Raw genomic sequence first — 20,418 nt, 5'->3', positions numbered from 1 at the left:
CCTGGAAACAGTGAGGGAATGGCCCCCGCTGCCTTGGCCCTGGCCCAGGCCAGCCAGGAGCCAATGTACAATTTTGTGGTGGCCATCTTGGCACTTGCCCCGGTCCCATCCCCTTCTGCCAGAGACCCTCAGATCTGTCCCACACCTGCCCAGGCCCCATAGGCACCCTTGAGGCGAATAATGTAGAACTAGCCACGCCCACCCAATAGTCCACACCCACTCCATCCACGCCCACCCAGTAGGCTTCACCCACTCTAGCCACACCCACCCGCCCCCCCCCAGGGAAACCCCAATGCTGATGTGGCCCTCAGTGAAATTGAATTTGATACCCCTTACCTAGACATTCAGATCTTTTCTTCATGTGTTATTGTCCAATAGGAATCTTCCCTTCCTAACTGATCCCTTCACTTTCTTTCTTAAATGAGGGATTTCTCTCTGTTGCTTATATTTCTGGAGAAATTTACCTTAGTGGTTTCTATCCATTGTTCCATTTTGTCAGCCTATCTTCATGATTTTGTGTCATTTGTATTTATAATCCTCATCTAATTTTATTATAAATATGTTGAACAACACAGGCTTCAAAATATGGTTCCCAGGTACACCATTCAACATTTTCTTTCTTCCCATACTCTTCATTTGCATGCAATTATTCAGCCACCTATATCTAATGGTAGAATAATCAAGTTTGCACAATTCCTGTCCTCTCTCTTAGAATAGTCCACTGAATGCTTTGCTGAAGTTAAGGACACTATCAAACCCACTTTTATGTGGACAGCTTAACTGGCCATGCAATCTAAAGAGGCGATCAGACTGGCATGACATGATTTTTTGATAAATCCATACTGCTTCTTATCAAACAATGCATTATTATTAAAATGCTCAGAAACTCCCTGCTTAAAAATTTGTTCCAGAGTTTTTCCCATTATTGAAGTCAAACTGAACAATTTATACTAACCTAGGCCCTCTTTTTTCCTTCTAAATGAGGAAGAGGGTCAACATTTGCCCTTCTCCAATCCTCTAGCACACCTCCTTCATAACTTCTCAAGCATCACAAAAGGACCCCTGAAATGACATCATCAAGCTCCTTCAAGACTCTTAGTCTTGTCAAAATCTCATATATTTTATTACTATTATAGTCTCTTCTGAAGAACACTCAATAAATGCTGATGAGTTAGGGTCAATTCAAGCTTTAGCCTGATGGCTAAAAATACACAAATATTACTATTTTGTGTGTGTATGTGGTTCCTAACACAATTCTTTTGTTGTGTGTTTAACTTTCTATCTTTAATCTGCCATTGAAAGTAGTGATAATAGTGACATTGTAGGGTTGTTTTTTTGCAACTGGGTGCTTTTGCCAACAGCCACAATGATGTTCCAAAGGTGTTTTTTCAAAAGGCAAATGGACTTTGTTCTCTTCTTGAAAACATTTCACTTCTCATCCAAGAAGCTTCTTCTGTTCAGAACTGAAGAAGCTTCTTGGATGAGAAGCAAAACGTCTTCAAGGAAAAAAGGAAGTCCACTTGCTTTTTGAAAAAGCATCTTTGGAGACAACCATGACCTGGATGACTGAGAATCTCCATATATATTTAGCCATAGTGATGGTCATTCTTTGCAGTGTACAGCTTCTATGTGCTTGGGGATAGAAACATGAAGAGATGGGAAGAAGCAAGAATTAGATGCACTCATAAGATTAAGACACAGAAAAATCAAGCATTCTTACCTAGATTGTTGAAAGAATTACTGGTAGTCCTCAACTTAAAATAGTTCATTTAGTGACCGTTCAAAGTCACAATCGCACTGAAAAAAGTGACTTATGACCGTTTTTTTCACTGTTATGACCTTTGCAACATCCCCATAATCGTGTGATCAAAATTCAGATGCTTGGCAACTGGTTCATATTTATGACGATCGCAATGTCCCAGGGTCATGTGATCACCTTTTGCGACCTCCTGAAAAACAAAGTCAATGGGGAAGCCAGATTCACTTAACAACCGGGTTACTAACTTAACACCGACAATGATTCACTTAACAACTGTGGCAAAGAAAGATCGTAAAATGGGGCAAAACTCCTTAACAAATGTCTCACTTAGAAACATAAATTTTGGGCTCAATTGTGGTCGTAAGTTGAGGACTACTTGTAGTTGCTGCCTAGAAAGATTAAGATCGCTTTGCTGGTTATATATGTAGGGAAAATCTAACCCTTGCAGGTTTTTTGAAGGGATTCTGCAATTGATCTGAAGCCAACTAGAAGGATTAAGGATTAAGATCAGGTTCACTGATAAGCTTTCCTGAAGTCAGGTTACCAGAGACAAGCCCTAAAGAGCAGGAGTATAATATTATTAATCTGTTCCTTTTCATTGTATTGTTTTCAACCCAATTTACGCAATCTAGAATACATGCTGCTCAGAAACATTCACAACTGTCAAGTAAAGTAAATGATTAATAATAAATGCACATCTCATTTTGCAAAATATGATAATAAACAACAGCTAAGCTAAAGTATAGGGTAGTTTCAACTATATAGTCTCAACTATATAGCCCAGTGATGGCGAACCTTTTAAACACCGAGTGCCCCACAACCACCCCACCCCTGCCCCGCCCCACACCCCACCCCTGCCCGGCCGCAAGGCCACCTACCACCTCCATGGCCTGCCACAGCAGATCACCCAGGTGGCCCTGCAGCACCATGGCGGCCACACCCTCCACCCCGCAGCATCATCTGCACACAATGGGGTGCGAGGGTGGAGTCTTGTCCCTTCTGCCTGGCTGCCATGTCCTTGGTGACTCTCCTCTGGGGGGGGGCTGCTGGTGAGGGGAGGGCACAGGCGGAGGTGGGGCTGGGGCAATGGAGTGTGAGTACTGCCTCTGGCTCGCGTGCCATAAGTTCGCCATCACTGATATAGTCTCCGAGAATCAGAAGTGCTTTTAAAAATAAATTGTTAATTCTCCAACAAGGAATGGGTGTGGCAGTATGCAGCAAAGGAGTCCAGTTCTGACAGTCACAATAGTCTTAGCCGGAAACTGCCATGTTTAATAGAAATTTGAATGGTCAAAGTATCCGTAAATATATTCTTTCCCTTTTGGGGAATTAATTTAAACCAAAATTTCTGGTGCTATTGATATATTTTAAAAGGCATATTCAAAGCAAACCCACCAAATTCAGTAAATTTATAGAGCTGAACCAACGCGCCACCTCTCCACACAAGTTGCAATGTGTGTCTTTAATTTAATGAGCTTTAAAATATAATAGAATGTTTAGAGAAAATTGGAATTCACTTCCTAATGAAAATTTAGTTTAGAGATATTAATTTCAGTCAATGACCAGCATTAAAAAGAGAGACAAAGACAATTATAAAAAACAACTGTATAAATATGAGGTGAGCAAACAGAAAAAAAAAGTAAAGTTGCGGAAGAGCACACAATTAAAATCAAAATTCTTGAATAAAATTTGCAGCTAAATCTAAAAGGGTAAAAAATATTATAAAATAATTTGAAATATATAAAATAATATTTTTTATAAAATAATTTGACAAATAGACAAATTATCTTATAAAATGTAAACATCTGGAGTATTAATCCTAGATAATCAAAATAATTATCAATATATTAATAGAAAAGTTATTACTAAGGCAACATACATTTTCTTGGACTGACCTGGAGTATATGACAGCAGAAGAAAGAGGATCATTCTTTAGGTATTGATATAAAATGGATAATGGAGCAGCACATGAAGGATGGATTCAAATGAATTCTCCACCACAAGGGCAGGTTCAACTAGCCTATTACATTTCCTATGTAGACTTTCTGATAGAAGGCTGTTGAATGTGGCCTTTAAAAAGAATCTTAATTGTGATGGAGAATTAATGAATCAATATAATTAGCTAATTTCCATCTAGGATGGTTAAATTGTGCCAAGATAGATTTAGGAATATGAATTCTCTCATTCTGATAATCAGTGTCCCAAAACCACTCTCTAATGGCTCTCTTAACCTGAATCAATTAAAAATATATATATATAAGATCTCAAAAGAAGGCCACAAGAATAATATATATATATATTATTAATATATATATTAAGAATTACTTGTGATCATCAGGATCAAAATTTATTAGATTGGATGTATGGAATCGCTCCAGCTGAAAAACTGTGATTCTTGAGCCAATATTTAATCATTAATAGCTAAGCTCTTAACTCTCTTTAGGGCAGTCTCAAGCCTCAAGATCACACTGGATATGCATTTTGTGAGGTGGAACAGACCTCTGACAATCCTAGTTTGCACGACATTAATTGAACTACTACTTGCATAGAGACCTGGCTGGGTATTATAAAATTGCTGAGCTAGAGATTTAGCTGTGAGTAGTTTTAAAGCCACAGGGAGTCTTTCCTCACCTTTAGTGTGAAAACAATTTACAATTATTAAAGCACTTTTTCAAATTTTCAAAACCAGAGTCAATGTGCCCATTCCATGAGCCTGTCTTGAAAGATCACACCTAAGTATTTAAACTGCCCACATACTCAATCCCTTTACCCTCTATTATCCATTAGAATTTTCACTATTTTGTCTTTTAGGTCATATTTTATTCTATAGCTTGTTCCAAATGTTCCTTTCAAGAATCATCTCAAAGAAAATGAGAAGCAAACATTTGGAAGAAAGTTTAAAAAAAAAAAAAACCAAAGGGAAAAAAAAACTAGCCCAAACACAAAATATTTGGTGACATTGGGTGACCTACCTCTAATTCTGCCAGCTTTCTTGCTTTCTTGATTTATTTACTTTAAAAGGTATTGCAGCTACTGAGGAATAGACGAGGATGTACATACAATCTGTTTAAAATGCATGAAAATGGAGAATACTGCTGCACTTTAATGTACCTGCAACATATATTCAACAGAGTATTTCAGAGGCTTGATTCAAATTACTTGGATGAGATTGAAGTTCAATTGCCCTTGTAACGTAAGACAAACACAGGACCCTTTCTTCTTAGCATCCTAAAAAGACATATGTGAATAGCAAAGCAGATACACAAAGGCAATGAGGTAGAAGAGAAAATAAATAAGCTGCAGCAGGATTTTCAGGTAATAAAAGTTCTTGGTTTGCATTGGAGATGCTAAAGAATCTCTTTTGCTACTTTAAGGGGGAAAAGATTTTGAAGAGTTGTCATTGAGAATTGGTGTTGACCTTCTGGGCTGTGTGTGCAAAAAGACCCGGTTATTTGAATAGGTCTCCATTCACACTCCTGTACACTCAGCTTGATTGTGCAATAGGGTTGCTTAGTGTTTCCAAATGTCAGGACAGCCACCTCACATTTTAGAGCCTTCTACCATCATTTTTCAGATGACTCCACCCTGAAATAATAACAATAGCAAGTTCATTTAAACTTATATACCACTTCATAGTGTTTTACATCACTATGGGTGGTTTATACAATATCAACATATTATATTATATGATACATCAGTATCAAACTCCTGGCTGTAGGCAGAGTTTGCCTGCAATGCTGCATTCTAACCACTGTGCCACCAGAGCTCCTAATGTTTGTAGCCTGATTTCCTGCTGTTTGAAAAGTCCCTTAAAATCTGTCTTTTTTCTTTTTCTTGATTGTTTATGAAGCTAGAACTACATTGTTTTTCTTAGATGCAGTTCCTGAAAGGGATACAAAGGGGCACTTGGATTATTTATTGACGGAACTTATCTGATATAAGGATTCTAGACAGCTCACAATATCCATTAAAACAAAAGTACAAGTTGTATAATGTTGCAATTTTGTCTGTGTGGCCATCTATCCATCGACATTTACATTTGTACCTGTTTATCCCACCCTGTGGTTTTTATTTTTCCTTATTTATATTGTGAATAGGTATAAGTCCATACTAAATAAAAATTCAACTAATCCAACCATGATATTGGTGGAGATTAGATAGTGGCAAATTATGTTTTCACACATAACACATGATTCAATTTGTAATTACATGTTAATTCAGGCAACACGGTGCTCTTCAGTCATGTTGGAGTAGGTCTTTTATGAAGTGCAGGCAGCATGGAAAAAGGTTTTGAGGATTATGGGAATTATATCCAAACCTTCTGAAATCTATATCTATCTATCTATCTATCTATCTATCTATCTATCTATCTATCTATCTATCTATCTATTTTTTCTTCAATATGTATTTGGAGCAAAGTCTCTTCATGAAGTGTCGTCGAGTTCCACTCTGACTGGATAATTCATTGTTCATTAACACATGTGCATAAGTCTCTTTTGTTGCATATCCAATAAAGGAAAGTCAACCATGCCACAGTGCTTCAAGGAAATGGAAAAAAATTCACCTTTTCAGAATCTTTCAAGCCAACAGTTAATACATCTTGACAAGGCAAAGCACTGAAGCAATTGACCGTGATCTGCACAGGCCTAATAAAGGAAAGTCATTTCAGATCAAAGCAAAAATCTGAACTAATAATTTACTTATTCATTCATGAAACAGGTTATGCATCCATTTGTGACTCCTTGTTATATAGAGCCATAGTACCCAAACATTAAATAAAACACAACTCTACCAAAAGCTCCTCAATGAAACATATAGAAACATCCAGACAACAACAAAAAGGAATGCTGTTTCACATTAACAACTCTCACATTTTAGGCTTACATTTGTGACTCTTTCTTATGAATAGTTTTCTTTCTTCATGCTATAAAAACAGACCATGTGAAAAACGCAAACTTCATCTATATGACAGACAAGTGATCATTTTGTTCTTCCATGAATAAACACAGCTAACATTGGAAGCTTCCTAGATATCATTTGCCTGTCCCACTTCTTCAAACATGGAGACTCTCCTCAAGGAAGACTTAAACTCTGCTTTCATCTCTCAGAGCTTCTGTGTGACAATGATCAAATGTCAAATGCAAATAAAAACATGGATCAGCATGACAACATAAAAACCTCTTAACAGGCGCTGAGCATAATATTCCTTCTAAATGTTAATGAAATGGTTGTAATTATTCAAGCTACCCAAAACAACTTGGGAGACAGAGTTCACAGCTGTAGCCCATTACTTGCAAATGTCTGGCACAAGAGTGGTGTCAGCAGAGGGACAGAGTTGTCCAAAAACATTTCTGGAATACACATTGCCTTGAACCAAGAGGCAGTGGATATTAAAAGGAAGGAGTTAATTTATGGGTGGTCCCTCTTCTAGAGGAGTTGCTTTTATCTCTATAAATATCTAATAAAGTTATTTCTCCCCTCCCAAAGAGCTATAGACCAGTGTTCAAAGCATACTCATCCCATTATGGAGGCAATCCTACCTGCCGTTGTTTGCAAATTTAAGTCGACTCGACTCCATTCCTTTGGACTCAGTGGGTTAGCATGATGTATAAATGCATATACACACACCTCCCAACTTTTATATTTATCACTGTCAAAAGGATGGGTCATCATGGGGTAAACCTATATGAGGGAGTGGGGTTTATTTTGTTGAGCAGCATTCAAAAAGAAAATCCAGACATCAGAAATAAGCCGGTCTTTCAGATCTAAGCACCATGCGGGTAGATAAAAAATGATGTCTGTGTTGAAGAGATGCATTGGCACCTTGATTGTTTGATCTGCAAGCAGTGACGGGTTTAGAAGATTTTTTTTCACCCCTCCAGTTACAAAGAAATGTCTCTCAGAATAAAACCCTCTTATTTGAATTAGCGCTTCTTCAAGTACATAGGTATCATGCTGTCAATTGCATTTTGCCCCAGACGGACTATGGGAGGAGTTAAAACCGGCATATCAGAATGTTGCACTTGAACATCAGCGTGCACTTCTCAAATCATTTTTCGATGCTGGTTACTGTGACTGTGTGTTAGCAAAGCAGCACCGGGGCTGAATGTGGACTTGGAAAATCCATTTATTCCATTTTCCGTTGAAGATAACTCAAGCCAAAGCTGGACCTTTATTTTTCAGGGAGGGTTGCTATTCTTCTGATTCATTCAAATGCAGGAATAAGCTGTCTCAAGCCGCCATGCTCTGTTGCACTGGAGATGTGCAAGTAAGGAAGTCTTAAGGAAACTGGATTCTTGGGCTGTGAAGAAGAGCAGAAGTAACCACAGGACTTCATTAAAAATGATTTATTTTGGCTTTAAGCAAATCTCCTTCAAGAAACTGGTGAATCATGTCCTGTAAGATTTAGATCCTCCGTAATATATGTGTTTCTATTACTAGCCCATAGGGCAAATGTGTAGGTATTTCCTGCTGTTTGTTTTATTCGTTGCTTGAATGCTCAAAAAGTGTCAGAGAACTTCTTTTATTGCTTGATGCTGTAGTTGTTTAGTCATCACAGATTATTATCTAGTCATGAATGGTGCTTTTGTAAAATACTTTGGAAAGCAGCAAATACTTTTCTTTTCCTAAATCTTTAAGAATTGCTCTTCATGTTATAACTTTATGTTACCATAGTGTCCATGTCTTTTTGTTAGAAATAAGTGAACATGAACCTATTGAAATAAATTTGCTCATTCAGGGACCAAAAGGTTCCCAAAAGAGCCAGGAAGCAATTGTTTCTAATGAAGTCTATGATAGTTTTGATCCACTTTTTATATCTCAGACTATTTCTTGATGGCATTAAAGTTGTCTAGTAAAGCCAAATATAAGAAAAGATGATCGCACAATTAAGATAACCAAACAAGATTTCAAATGGTTGTGGTTCAGATTTCTGATTCAGTGGGGAATTTATTATTACTGTTTTTAAATTGTATTGTTCGGTTCTTTGTATTATTTTAACTGTTTGTAAGCAGCTCAGAGTTATATATTTTAGCTGCTATAGTTATATAAATTTGAATAAATAAACAAATTCAAGAGTTGCCTACCAAAAATTTCCCACTTGAATATATGTAACTAGGACTTTGATTATTATGACCCAGGTTGCTTCTTTGTCATATTAGTTCCCAAGATATTTACAGTGGTAGCCATTTCATGGGGTAACATTTCATTCATTCATTCACTAATATCTTTTATCAAATCTTAGTATCTTAACAACCATATGAAAATAATTAGTCCTAGTATGAATGAATACTAAAAAGCCATCTGCTTAGGTTTATTGGATCAGATTGGAGATTTAAGTATTCCCCCTATTTTATATGATTTAATAATTTAATATTCTAAGGCTTTTTTATCCTTGAAAGATCATAATTATTTCTTTAGCATAGAGCCATGCTGTTACAGCATCTACTCATCCATCCACCCAAGCATTCATTCCATTCTTCCACTCTTTCTTTTTTCTACCCTTTTCTCCTTATATTCACATTTCCAACAAAATCATTAACTGCCTCCCATCCTATGTCTTTATCTTTCTGCAATATTTATAAAGAGAATTGCAGGCTAACTCTGCATTCCTATTGCCAGGAGTTCTGACCGGTTCAAGGTTGACTCAGTCTTCCATCCTTTCAAAGTTGGTAAAATGAGGACCCAGATTGTTGGGAGCAATAGGCTGACTCTGTAAACTGCTTAGAGAATGTTGTAAAGCATTATAAAGTAGTATATAAATCTAAGTTCTGTTGCTGTTGCTATTATCTCATGTATTCTCTCCTAAACTCATAAGTACCCTACCCAGAAATCATCACAATCCTTTTTCTACTCGCCCCAGTCATTCCATCTTATGCTGTGGTTCCCTGCTTGTTAAATGTATAGGATAAGTAGCTTTTCTCCTTTAAGAATACTTTCTACTTAACTTATATGTGTCACTCAATGTTCACTAGTCCAAATTCCATATCACTTTAAGAACAAAAGCCAACATCCCCACTATGTTGGAGAAAGACCTCATGTTAATGCTACTGACTTCTTGGAATGAGAGAGCATTAGCAGAGAGCAAAAAATTATAATCTCTATATTTCTGTCATTCCTTCTTTTCTTTCTTTTTCTAAGGGAAATACTGCTGCAGCTTCCAGCAGCATTAGCCATTATTTTCCACTCTCTGCAAAAACAATTTATTTTTAAAATGCTATAATTATATTACAGCTATCTTTATGGCAGCATCTGTAAGTAAATGAGAGGATGTTTCTTTGGATGAATGAACAAGCTCTTTAGTTTTATTTAATCGGGACTAGTTCTCTGGGATAATAAAATTTAATTTTATCTTTCAGTTCACCGTGAATTCCTATTCTACATCTTTAGGTCAAAAAATACAAGGTTCTGTCACTGGAAACATTGTAATCTTTCTTCTAGCATTGCAAATAAATTTCTATATGCTTAAATGGCTCCCTGGTGTAAAAAGACACGATTATGCAGATTCTGTATGTCTAGCTATGAATACCGATGTGCATCTCTTGGGGACATAATGATGTGTGAATGTGACTCACTTGCACATTTTAGTACATGTATTACTTTAGAATTCAGTGTTTTTAGATGGGGGAACCTGTCAGTCAAAATAGGTAAATCTAAAACATGGCCCAGAAACTCACTTTGCATAATATATCACTGTCATATACATTATCTTGTCATTTTTAAAAATACAGTATTAGAATTGATAGATTGAATATATTATGGTTAAACAAATGTTTATGTTTTCTCACAATTTCTCACAGAACCTTGTTCAGAATGCTAAAATACTTATTCTATTGACTATGATTTTCATAGGGATTGATGACTCTGTTTATTCACTTTCTCGTTCTTCAATTCTAAGTTTGTTAAAGACTGCTACATATCATTGCTCTGAAAATGTGGCAAAGAGCATGTTCATTCCCCCCTTTTTCCTGTACAAAAGAGTGCCTTCTTATACACTTTTCTTAATCTTTATTCTATTTCCAAATGATTTTTCATATATATGTGTGTGTGTGTGTGTTGTGTGTGTGTCCATGTGCACATGTGCACACACCTATTTACTCAATATGTATTTTTTTGTGCATTATGCAGTACAAATGACAGCTTACATTTCTTAAATATGTGGATTTCTGTGCATTTTGGATCATGTATAGGCATAGACACTGGGGTGAATTTGATAAAGCTTTATAAAATGTGTATTAAAAAAAACCCTCAACTTTATTTCAAATGAATGAATTTGTGTGACTTTAGGAAAGTGTTCTATAATCCTGTTGTTTTACTGATAATTATTCACTACATTCCTTTAAAATAAAATGAAATTGATCCTGCCTTGTTAAATCATTCCAGTCTAGAAGGTACAGAAAATTAAATAATTTATTGCACTGGTGCTATGGTATATTTAATATTGCCCTTCCATCTTTTCTTCTAAAAATCAGTAGCATCATATCTACAGAGACATCTGACTGAATCACATTTGTTGGCATCCTTCAAAGTGTAGAAAAAATGGAGGGGTCAGTCCAGGTGGAAGTAGAAAACAGCTATTAGTCAACATAAACTGAAGGCCAGATCTTACCAACTGTCTTTAGGAGAAATAGATGGAGTAACTTCTTTTGTGTATGAGTTTCTCCATGCCCTGCTCTTCCTATTCAATGAGGACAATTCTTATTCTTCTGCTTCACCCTTGTCCTATCATTCCCATCTATAGGTAAATAATAAGGCAAGAATGTGGATAGATTATATTCAGAATAAATATGGGACTTTAAAGTTCCATTTATTTTATGATTAATTTTTTTGAGGTTATAATTACTATTTATAGATTCTTATAATATTTGATTTATAGTAGATTTGTTTATATTATTTTTTTTAAGTTTAGAGAGAGTTAAGGGTAATGTATGAATTTGTTTATTGTATAGAATTTTTTTTTGTTTTAAAAGTTATAGATTGTGCTTCTTTTGTTTATAATAACCCTGTATTTTGCTCTGGGAAGTAGGGGGGGAGTGGGGAGGGGGGTGGGATTAAGTATATATAAAAATATTAAAGTATGAAATAGATGGAGTAATTTAGAGGGAGGTGCTGTTCGGGTGTTTCCCCTGAACTGTATCCGAAGAGGGATAAGAGGGGAGGAGGGATGGAAGGAAGTTGGATGGGAGGAAGGGATGAGGGGAGAGAGGAGAGGAGAGGAGAGAGGGAGTAGGGAAGTAAGGAAGGAAGGCTGAGAGGGCGGACGCAGTCGGGGGGGAGATAGACGAGCGACACCTAAGGTCTTATTTTAAAGGTATTTTTCTCTTTTTTTAGTTTTATATATAATGTATGGAAAGTATTATATGTATTGAAAATTTAAATTTTTTTTTTAAAAAAAATAATAAGGCAAGAACAATTTGGAGTCTGATTTAGTGGAAGCAAATTAAAAAGGCAAGGAGCTGCACTCAAGACTTGATGGGTCCCCATGGGTTCAACCTCTCCAATGAGTAGCCCTGGCGGACCAATCATCTGATTCACTCCAAGTCAGCTCACTATATATTTTGTTACTTTCACAAATGCTAACACTTTCCCATCATTAAGCACTATCAGAACTCCCTTTTGAAAACTAAAAATGTATCCAAGAAAGCCTTGGGGAACATGTTTAAATAATAATGCAAATAAGATAGTAAAAGTGTGGCAGAATATTTGAAATATTTAGAGTCCCTTAATTTGCATTTTTCATGCATTTATGTTGCTTTTGCAACAGCACAAGCAATTGTTTGGAAGTGGTGGTGTATATGTGATAAAACCAAAATAATTCTTGAAATAACTTCTTGTTGCAGAATCTTCTTAAAACACATGGTAATGACTTGGAAGACACCTGATAAATTAAACGATAGCTCTGCAGTCATTCTTCATGGAGGTCTATAAAAAAGAAAGATGGAGTTAGGCAAAGACATTCTTTCCTATTCCCAGCTAATCCTATGTTCCAGAAAACTACAGTAAGAATATATGTTTACCCTAAAGTATAATCAACATGGGGAAGAGGGAAAGATAGTGTGATAAATATCTATTGCAGCTCAGTGCATCCTTTAGCAACTGAGGTTTCTATGGATATTAGAGTTGATTGATTATGTTCTACTTTCAAGAAACTAGAGGATGCATTAGATTAGACAATACCTGCAAAGCACCTCCATATTTTGCTGCAACTAATGAGAAGGGACAGAAAAATCCAATCAACCTGTTGGAACCTCAAGATTTCAAATATCCTGCTAACAAGAAACAGCAAGATCAAAATCAGGAAAGAATAACTGGATCAGCTGTCAGAAGTCCAGTGCAGAAAAGGGCATTTCTGTGGAATTCTAATCTCTTTTTGTCTGCCTGTCTGTTTGTAAACTTGCTAAAAGTTTAGCATTTTTAGCCCTTTTGAAACTTTATTCCAAGTAACTGTTACATGAGGAAGATTACATGCATTTTACCACCATTTGACATAGCTAAAATCTAATTATCAAATTTTATTTCCATTTTCCTAAAATGTCTTTTAGGAAAGGGAGATACATCACTCCCAAAACACAGAGCATTGGGAGACACGAGAAGGACAGTGATCTAGTTCTAGAGGGTAATTATCTTTTAGAACTAGATCACTGTCCTTCTTGTGTCTCCCAATGTTTTGTGTTTTGGGAGTGATGTATCTTCCTTCCTTTTTCTTTATCTTTCTTCCTATCCAGCAATCCATTTTATCTGTGCCCTTGCTAGTGTTGAAAGAAAAATCTTCATCAGGGTCCAGTCCAAGCTGGGAATAAACAAAATGGAGATTGCTTTAGAAAGAAGGTTGTAGTTTATTGAAGAATAGAGCCAGACAGAAAGACGGCTCTGGGAAAGCTGATCACATGTAGTAGGGAGTGGTAGGTTTTTATATCTTCTTGAGCTTTTGTTTGGAGTTGTTCCTGTGGCATGAACTTTGACCTGAGTCTGAGTGTGTTTTCTGATATTCTGATGGTGGTGGGTTAATCTTATTAGGCCCCAAAGGTTATATCCTACTTCCCTGGGGGTGTGGCTGATGGCTATGTCCTGTGCTGGATTTTTTGGGTGTGAGGGATTGTTGATTCTAGGAATCTTTGTCTTTCTAATCCCAGCTTCCTTGCTCCAATCTTTCTGACAAGATTATCACATCTGCGTTTCTGCAGACCTGGTTTCTGTTTGGGGCAGAGAAACTTGGGGGGGGGGGAGGTTGGTTTCTGCCTTTAAGATCCTTTGGGGAAATTTAATATTCTGCCTTTTAATATTCCCCAAAATATTTCTTTCTCTGGGGGGGGAGGAACTGACTTCCCACACTAGTACTCTCAGCATTGGATATGAAAACCTGCAAATAACTCATAAAAAAGAAGGTTATTAAACCCACTGAATCCCACTCATCACCCATGTCATGGATACACCTTCAATACATAGGAATATCTTCAAAAGTTGCCTGAGAGTATTAAAGCATGGCCTCCCTTGACTGAAGAACAGGCTATGTTTTACAATTTCTGCTTCTACTTTCCTCCCTCAGGGATTTTGTCTTCCATTCACGTACATGAATCTACTTTATTGCCTACCTGAACTTTAGTTACAAACAAAAATAATTACAATTTCTTATTTACAATATGTCTATATGCATGTGGGGGAGTATGGGGGAATGTTGTCTTCAAAGCAGGAATCAAGAGAATGTAAGCTAACATTAGGGGGCATAGGTGTGGGGTGGAATGTGCATTTTGGCAGATGCAAGAACAGGCCAAGATGTTGTTTTTGGTTGTAGTGGCGGTTCTCCTCCTTCCACTTTTACCCAAGTAGTTATTTTGTCTTCTTCCCAGGCTAGAATTGAGGGACTCTGCAAATTCATAGACTCTGCTGAGGAATTAACTGGGGTTTGAGATGGGAGATGGTGTTTTTCTCTTATAGGCATTTGTTTACCTTCCTATGGGTGAAAGCTAGACTTTTTTTTCTTGACTACAAAGTGGTAGGAAAGAAAAATGTCAAGCAATATGGTCAATAATTAGGAGTAGATCTATTTATACCTACTTTTCCAATTATTCTTTTTCCTTTTGATGAAACTCTTCAAAGAACTTTGAGGCATTGTTTACCTTAAAGAATCTTTATTTTGAATAGCATATCATCAGCACTGCATATTCAAAGCCAAAAACTGTATTCCCCTCCCCTGAGCACATAGTATCAAAGCACAATTCCCTCTTCCAATTAACAGTCATAAGTCACATTCCCCAATTAGCTTGAAGTGTGGGCTTCCTCTCCCATTCTCCAGCCTGCCAGTTTCTTATCAGCTCTGGTTACAATAACCTTGTTTCTCACTAGTTGGATCCAGTGTTGTTATGTCTCGCTGGACTCTCATTCACATCCCCCTTCCAAGCATCATCTAACTCTAAAACCAAAAGGTAAAAGATGGCTATGTTTCCATCTATTGTCAATGCAAAAATATCCAATGTTAGCAGCATTGACATTGATAGCCTTTAATTAATATTGTTAGATTTATTTATAATTTGTTAATTAGTTTAGAAAACAAAATGGTTAAATATAAAATTGTGAAATTAACTGAGGTTGGAGGGGGGGAAAGAGAAGCCTTGGTTAACAAATACAAACCTAAGTATTGGTTAAGAAAAAGGGCTGCCATAATTTGTATAATAGGCAGGCCTATTGCTTAAACTGCTCAGCAAGAGTCAAACACCGACTTTTTAGAAAAATAGGAAGAATTGGAAGAATGTTAATTATATGCATGTGGTACCTAAATACCAGGCTAAATATAGAAAAAAAAATCTAAGCATGCACATTCTTTCTGTCACTATATATTAAAGAAATACATTTTCTCTTGATTCCCATGGGATTGTATTAGACTGATTTTCTTTTATCTGCAAAAAGCTGATCAGCTTTGTTGTGTTCAGCTATGTTGCCTTGCCAAAGGCAATTTATGGCTAAGTGAGGTTTTAATACAAAGCACCTCCAATATCTTATAGAAAATAACACTCTATATGCTTCAAGCTGGATTTCTTTAATAATGAAAAATCTATATATAAATAAGATTCAGTCTGTGTATGTATAAGAAAGAGAGAAATAATCAGGTTTAACATACTATGAAATCAGATTTTTGAAAATATTTTAAATTTCTACCACAGGAAACAAGAACTCAAAATAAATTTGTTTCTTCAGTTTCTGTTAAGCCCTGAGAGGTAAGAAAACTCAGAAACAAGAGAATATAGATTTTGGAAAGATTTTCATTGCTAGTAAGATAAAACAGAGACACTTGAAAGCCTGCTAAAGTAATTTACCAGATCAGCTTAGAGTAATTAAAATGGCATTACTCCAAATCTCGGAGTGAGGTATCCTTTTTTTGTGAGAGATATCTAAATTCCAAGGGCCATCTAGAGAATCCATCACACCACCTCAGGGAGAGAGGAATAGGTGATTTGGTAATCATTATGAGAGCCAACTACTACCAATTTATAGAAACATTTTTTTTTAAAAAAAAGAAAAAATTATTTCTGCAGTCTAGCTATTTATTGCACAAATAGACACAGGAATAAACTTGGCCAAAAAAAAAAAAAAAAGCAACATCCACAGATTCAATTCAATAAATTCCAGGAACAATTTAAAAACAATACATTCTATATTTCTACAAAATTGGGCAAATTAAAAAAAACAGCTTTATTTTTCAGTGTCCAGCCTCAAACCTCCATAGCATAGCAATTTTGGAAAACCCACATGCATTCCACAGTACATGATTTCCCCATTTCACTACCTGGCTTGGAGAAAAAAGCATATTAAAAAAGAACACCCAAGAACAACTTTAATTTCTCACAAGGAACTCTTACCTCCCAGTTAAGCATTAGTCTTTTTCTTATGCCCACATAATACTTAGCCTATGAATATTCTGTACTCTGTTCTGTGCCAGAATTAGCTCTAGCCAATAGTAAGAGGAATAAAATATGTGCTTGTAAATTTACTGGCTTATGAGGGTCCAGACTTCCATAGCTTGGAGGAATTTGAAAACAAGCCAATCAATATGCTTGAAACAATCTGCTTACAATCTGTTTGCCTGGAAAGTCCAGGCAAAGCCTAAATCTTTTCTTTTAAGAGTGGGACAAAATTGCACAATGCAAACTACATTTTGAACCACAGAACACTCAGAATGATTGTTTTGAGTTTAGATCATTTTGAACAATTCTTATCCTCGCCTATCCTGATTTAATCTGGTAAATCTAATCAACTCAAATCTTTATTATAGTCATAAACCAACATGTAACTGGCAAATTTTATCTGTATTCTTTCATAACAATCTTGGTAAAGGATGGAACCAAACTACAGAAATTCTGACAAAATAGGCCAGAGAAAAATATAGGTCTCTATAGAACTGATTATCCCAAATGTATGGTGGAATGAGAGAGATAACAAATTAAAGCCAGGATGCTTATTTAAAAAGCTAGTTGGAACTTTAATACAATTATTTTTAGCCTTGTTTCCTCTCCTTTATTTACCTTTGCTAGTTATAGTCTAAGTATGCAAGAGTTTGTCTTTCACCATGACCCAAACTCTTAGTGACATTGTTGAAACTGGGACAGTTTATTTTTAATTGGGAATACTTATGATTCACTATCCAATGGTGCAGATTGTTGTAGTAGATAACACGAAAGCAGTCAAAAAGTCTTTAAACATAGGCTATTCTACTGTTTTTGTAAATCTTTAGAAATAATTTCAAAACAAAAACAATCATGTCAACTCTAGAAATGACCATGGCTACAGCCATTTTTCCTACTCATTTTCGGTTGCCACATAGAATGGGGGGAGGGGGATTGCCCAGGTGCTTCGCTAGTCAAAATAATCTTTTGTCCCATGGGAACCAAGGTCATCAGCTGCTCCTAAGACTGCAGGCTGGGCGTTGCATAAAAATCCCGCCAAGTAGATGTATTGGGGAATGTAGTTGCTTGCATAGTTTTAGGGGCGGGATTTTTAAACTTTTTATTGGGGAATTGTTATGTGTGTCTCCAGACTTGGTTTCACTTTTGATGTGCCAATACTTTGTAACTAATAAACATATTCTTTGAGGAATTTGCAAGCCTCAGAGTTCTGCTTTATTCATCTTTGTCTATTGGAACCATGACAAATGACACATAACACAAAGAAAGATCTTATTGCTCTTTCATAGCCTTGCTTGGACTCCGAGCATGTGTGAGTTTCAAGACATTCTTAGTGATCAATTTAAATGGGCCCAGACTGTTTTTCCTGAAAGCTTTACTGAATGAGACCTATTACCAAACATTTCTGAGATGAATCATTCAGAACTATAAATGGGATTCAATGAGATGGAATTCTTCTCTGTGAAATAACTTTTCTTACAAATGCAGTTACCAAGAAACACATCAGAACTGTCACACTGAGTCAGATCATTAATCCATTTTGGCCTGGCATTTTATTTGCCAGCATTGGGCAAATACATGCTCCAGGCAGAAAAAAAAACCCATTTGTACAAGTAAGAAATAATATAGCCATCTACTGATTCTCCCACACTAGACCAGCTAATACACAAGAAGTATAGTACCTCTGATTGTGAAGGCTTAACTTGCAGATTATTTATGAAATATTTATCACAATTATTTTACCATATCAGTATCAACTATAATTGAAACAGAAAGTGTGTTTGTCTCCATATGTGTGTGCACGTGTGTGTGTGTGCACGTGTGCGTATGTGTGCATGTGCATGTTTTGTTCTCATTCAAGATCAGGCTAAGTAGAATATTTGTGGTTGCATTCCTTGCTGGTATGTGGTGAAAAGGAGGAAAACTTAAAACATAAGCACATGTACATTTGGTTATCATTATTCACAGGTTATATTGAGTCAGTTTGGTCTAGTGGATAAGGCCCTAAGCTAGAAAGTAAGATACCAAGAGTTCATGGATTAACCTATGGCACAGTTCTCATCTTCCTCTGACCACACAAACATATAAAGGTAGTACTTCAGTGATTGATTATTATTATATATAGGCAGTGGGGGGATTCAGCCGGTTTGCACCAGTTCAGCAGAACCGGTAGCTATTTTTTTGTTGCCCAGGCCCAGAACGGACTTCTGGAAGCAGCATCCACATAGAGAACCAGCTGTTCACATATTTGAATCCCATCACTGTATATAGGCCTTATAACAATGGCAGAGCCATTGAGAAGTGTTACTTTTTATATCATGGAGAATATAAAATCTTTTGTTGTTGTTGTTAATTGCGAAGTCGTGTCTGACCCATCGCGACCCCATGGACAACGTTCCTCCAGGTCTTCCTGTCCTCTACCATTTTCTGGAGTCCATTTAAGTTCACACCTACTGCTTCAGTGACTCCATCCAGCCATCTCATTCTCTGTCGTCCCCTTCTTCCATTGCCCTCAATCTTTCCCAGCATTAGGCCCTTCTCCAGTGAGTCCTTCCTTCTCATTAGGTGGCCAAAGTATTTGAGTTTCAACTTCAGGATCTGGCCCTCTAAAGAGCAGTCAGGGTTGATCTCTTCTAGGACTGACCGGTTTGAACGCCTTGCAGTCCAAGGGACTCGCAGGAGTCTTCTCCAGCACCATAGTTCAAAGGCCTCAATTCTTTGGCGCTCAGCCTTTCTTATGGTCCAACTTTCACAGCCATACATTGCAACTGGGAAAACCATGGCCTGGACTATACGCACTTTTGTTGGCAGGGTGATGTCTCTGCTTTTTAGTATGCTGTCTAGATTTGCCATAGCTTTCCTCCCCAGGAGCAAGCGTCTTTTAATTTCTTAGCTGCAGTCCCCATCTGAGGTGATCTTGGAGCCCAGAAAAATAAAATCTGTCACTACCTCCATTTCTTCCCCATCTATTTGCCAGGAATTGAGAGGGCCGGATGCCATGATTTTGGTTTTCTTAATGTTGAGTTTCAAGCCAACTTTTGCACTCTCCTTCTTCACCCGCATCAAGAGGCTCTTTAGTTCCTCTTCACTTTCTGCTATTAGAGTGGTATCATCTGCATATCTTAGGTTGTTGATATTTCTCCCGGCAATCTTAATTCCAACTTTTGATTCATCTAGCCCTGCCTTTCTCATGATGTGCTCTGCATATAAGTTAAATAGGCAGGGCGACAGTATACAGCCTTGCCGGACTCCTTTTCCAATTTTGAACCAATCAGTGGTTCCGTGTCCAGTTCTCACTGTTGCTTCTTGACCCGCATATAGGTTTCTCAAGAGACAAATAAGATGGTCTGGTACTCCCATCTCTTTAAGAACTTGCCACAATTTGTTGTGATCCACACAATCAAAGGCTTTAGCATAGTCAATGAAGCAGAAGTAGATGTTTTTCTGGAATTCCCTAGCTTTCTCCATGATCCAGCGTATGTTGGCAATTTGATCTCTAGTTCCTCTGCCTCTTCGAAATCCTGCCTGTACTTCTGGTAGTTCTCGATCCACATACTGCTGGAGTCTAGCTTGTAGGATTTTAAGCATAACTTTACTAGCATGTGAAATAAGTGCAATGGTGCGATAGTTTGAACATTCTTTGGCATTGCCTTTCTTTGGAATTGGAATGTAAACTGACCTTTTCCAATCCTGTGGCCACTGTTGAGTTTTCCAAATTTGCTGGCAAATTGAGTGTAGCACTTTTACTGCATCGTCTTTTAAGAT

Source organism: Crotalus tigris, unplaced genomic scaffold, assembly GCF_016545835.1.
Source record: "Crotalus tigris isolate CLP2741 ecotype Arizona unplaced genomic scaffold, ASM1654583v1 scf7180000019565.861182, whole genome shotgun sequence".
Lineage (NCBI taxonomy): Eukaryota > Metazoa > Chordata > Lepidosauria > Squamata > Viperidae > Crotalus > Crotalus tigris.
The sequence above is the reverse complement of the archived record's forward strand: the minus strand, read 5'-3'. Positions refer to the sequence as shown.